This window comes from Propithecus coquereli, unplaced genomic scaffold (assembly GCF_000956105.1).
Source record: "Propithecus coquereli isolate 6110/MARCELLA unplaced genomic scaffold, Pcoq_1.0 Scaffold138, whole genome shotgun sequence".
In the NCBI taxonomy this organism is placed as follows: domain Eukaryota; kingdom Metazoa; phylum Chordata; class Mammalia; order Primates; family Indriidae; genus Propithecus; species Propithecus coquereli.
In genome coordinates, this window is record NW_012138080.1 from 4,527,853 (window position 1) to 4,532,096 (window position 4,244).

Sequence of the window (4,244 nt, forward strand, 5' to 3'; positions counted from 1 at the left end):
TTGTTATGTGTAATAATCAATGATCTTTTTATTTCCTGTATTGGATTACATTTCCCCCAAAGAGGCCATTCTTCCGCCAGAAACCATCACAGTAATATTGAACTATAACTTTTTCTTTGTCATTTGTCTTTACATTTAAAATCTCAAAAGTGCTTTCCCACTAGAATCTTTAAAGAGAAGTGTGAATATTTATGCTTTCATTTTCAGTGAGTATAAAGAATGGTTCAGCATTGTAAAGACGTATTATCCTAAGCCATTTCCATTTTGGGGTTTGTAGCCACAATGATATATAAACAACAGCCTTGACCACTCAATTTCTTTTCATAGACCTGTGTTGAGAAGAAATTGCCAATGTTGAGTTAGAAACAAATAGACATTTGATGAAGCTCAAAAAACAGAAGGATTAGTGTTGTAAGACAGTTTAGCAAACTGTCCCCTCCTGTTTGGAATACTGAAGTCATTTCTGAGCAAGTGTGAGGACACAGGCACTTGATGTGGGTTTGAAGACTGTTGTAAGCCCAGTCTTCCTGAAGGTTCCATGGGGCCTGCATCTGACCTCTATTCCAGTAGTTGCTAGCACAGCTCCCAGGGGGCCACATGGCCACATTAGGTTTAGAGAAGAATGAAGAACTTCTAGCAACATTCACAGGTAATCGGTTCAATATGTCCATATAACTTGATCATTCTCAGGTAATAAGTTTCTCCTCTGAGGGAAATTTCTTTAATTTTTTTCTTATAAGGATTGTCCTCTGAGGTTTCAAGTCTCTTATAGAGAAAGAAGAGATGGAACTAGGGTATGAAGCAGTGTTTGGAAGGCCACTGAGGGCCTTTTGTGAGCCTTCAGTTGACATGTGTGCTGTTGTTTGAAGAAGAGTTCTTGGTGCTGCTGTTTGGGTGAAATGATCTCTGGCCCTTCTTTGGGAAAAGGTCTTGTGCAATGGCTGCCCAAGCCTGCAACACTGGTCACTGCTATACTGTGAGATAGACCTCATGGGCTTTTCAGCAAAGGGATAGTAGGTTTTAGAGCTTTATACATGTGTCTGGGCTCAATTTTGACACAAACTGATCCTTAAATCCATGAAGCCCTCTCTTGGTGTCCCCGAGATGGATTCTCACCTGATCCTCCATCTCATGGGTGCGAGTACTACAAGTCTAACATATTCTCTGAGAACTGCTCAACATTTGAGGCGTCAGGGCAAACGTGTTTGGGGCCTTTTTCGTGGCTGCTCCTGAGTCATGTTGATTTTGAGTTTGAAGGTCAAAAAGGCTGGACAAGGGTTCATACTTTTCATAAACCCAAGCAGCCCTTAAGAGGAAAAGAATGAGAGACTAGAGCAGGCCATTCCCATCCCTGATTCTAGTTAGACTCATTTCCTGAGTTGGTCAGGAGACTGGAAAAGAGCAGGAAGTTGGGGGAATACTTTGTTATACTTGGAAGTTGAGTCCAGAATTAAAGACACCCAAAGTGAGACCATCTACTTGTCTACTCCTGATTGGTAATGATGTGAAATATTTTGATGTTCTGGGTCATCTTGGCTCCCTCAGATGCAGAAAGGGACGATGACTTACCTTCACTTCCAGGAAAGCTGAAACAAAGGAAGCTTTTACTTGGGCCAAAAGTTTAACTTCTGTGATTTGCCTTCTGATGAAAAATGCCAGATGAAGTGAAAATCCTTGTTTCTTGCTTAAAACAAAATAAATACTGTAAGTGTTGGGCTAGTGAGATCATGGGATAAGTTCAGTTTTTCCTTAATATGAATTCTATGTTGGTTTTGCTTTTTTAATGCTAAGAACATCTGCCAAATAAAGGATTTTGGAACTGCACTTCATTAGTATTAATAATAAACCTGAAAAATTATTTATCCTGATTCATTCAGGTCTCAAAGTAGTTCACTGAAAAAATTTTTTTTGCCCTTAATGTTATTACATCTTGAAAGTTAGAGGCCAAGAATGACGTGCTTTTATCTTTAAAGAGTCCCCCAAAATTTATTCACATCACTTATAAATTACCATTTGTATTAATAATAATTGCAATGCTTTCTGTACACTACTAAAAAAACACTACTAACCAGTATGATTTATATCAGTTGTATGATGTGCCTCAATTACAGAGGTGTTAAAACATGGAATATTGCATCTTAGAATAATGAAAATACAGCATTAGTCTTTATATATGTATTTTTAAAACTCTAAAATTGAAAGATGGAGTCCTGTTCAGGTGCGTTCCCTGCTTCTCTGTCACTTTGATCTGCGTTTGGGAATCCTCATCCCAAGCAACCATGGTGGCTTTTGAGCTTTGGCAGTTGCTTTCTTCTTGACTGCTAGACATTGTGAAAGGGGATGTCTTGCCTACACTGACGCAGCAAGAGCAGAGTTTTAATTTGATCCTAATCCAAGGGCTTCTTTACAACTCAGGGGTCTCGTAGTTCAAAGAAGGTGCTTGCAGCTTCCCAACAGCTGCCCAGGGGAGAGGTGCTCTTTCATCCTACTCAAGCAGTAAGCCCCATGGAGAACTCGCATCCTGAGTTAACAAGGGCTCACCTCACTGCCTGGGAAACCTGCCCTCCTGTGACTCGCCCTTTCTTGTCTTCAACTACTAGTGTTCTCTCTTCCTGCTCATCACCCAAGCTCTTCCTGAAATTGGCTTCCCTAACCATTCTAGTGACATATAATCAATAACCCTGATGCTGGGCACCAACTTCAACCATCTCTTCTTTAAAAATATGTCAGAAGGGTACAAAATGAAAAACATTATCCTTCCCTTGGTTTGGGTTCTTCCAGAAACAGACTTTAAGACAAGGATTCTAGCGCAAGTAGAGTCCTGTTCCTGGGTGTCTTCCCTGTATTCCTCCCTTGGTCCTCAGGTCCATGTCTGTGGGTGCCCTCCCCACAATATTTCTGCCTCTCATTCCTTTTTTTTTTTTTTTTTGAGACAGGTTCTTGCTCTGTTGCCCGGGCTACATTGCAGTGGCATCATCATAGTTCACAGCAACCTCAAACTCCTAGGCTCAAGTCATTCTCCTGCCTCAGCCTCCCAAGTAGCTGGGACTACAGACACATGCGCCACCCTGCCTGGCTAGTTTTTCTATTTTTTTGTAGAGATGGCGTCTCTTTCTCAGGCTGGTCTTGAACTCCTAGGCTCAAGTCATCCTCCCACCTTGGCCTCCACTACACCCAGCACTCTCATTACTTCCTCAGTCAATCCCACCTTTCAGTCAACATTTTACTTCTCACTTACTCCTTCTCTGGGTGCTGTGACCTCACCCTCCCCTGCACTAGAGTCACAATCCACCTCCCCTCCAGTCAGTCCTGCCTCTGTGGAACCTGCCCGCCTGCTTCCCGCTGTGTGTGCAAATCGGCCATCCTGCAGACTCAGGTTCCTCTTGTCTGCCTGTGTAGGCTTCTGGCATCACAGTCAACCCAGCAAATGCCCTTCTGCCCCACCCCCATCCTGTGGAAATGGGTCTCTTCTGAGTCCCCAGGCCTGGGGAGGTCTGTTGTGTAAGAAATGGAAGGGATTACATTTTACGGTTTCTAAGGTCTGTTTTCCCCTGATTTAAAAGGACTGTCCCTTGGCTCCTGACTCACCTCTGAGCCAGACCAGGGGGTGGGGAGGGTGTGGCCTCAGTCCCCTTCCAGGTGGCCCTGGGTTGCTCAGGAGTGTGGTGGAGGTGCGGATGCCCCTCATATCAAGGCAAGAATGTCTGAGGTCAGTTCCTTTGCTGTTAGGCTCAGGCATTGCACTTGCTGATACCTGCCCTGTGCTCAAGGCCAACCCCTTCTTCCCTCTCTCCCTCCTTCACCATGCAGGAGCTACCCCTCCTCTGACTGCCTTGGGGTGAGGCCTCTCCCCTTTGTATGTCTGTTTATTCCCCTGTTGGTGACAACAGAACTGACCAGAAAGGAGCTGAGACAGAACTATCTCCCTCTGCCCTGTCCTCCACGTTTGTCCCCTCTGCAGAGCTCATAGCCAGGAGGTGGCCTTGGGAAGGGGACTCTGGCGCTGTTCACAGATACCCAGCCCTGCCCAGGCCACACCCCTACAGCTGGCAAAAATTGCCAGGGTGGGTAGGAAGTGGCTGGGCCTCCCAGCCTCATCGGGCTCTCCCTGGACACCGGAGACAGCCCCAGCTCGCCCCTCCTTTTGACTCAGTGACCCTCTGGGGCTCTTCCTCCTCTTGTCAAGGGTTCAAGACAACTGGGGTCAGAATACCTTTTTCCACTTGTCCCACCTTGTTGCAAAA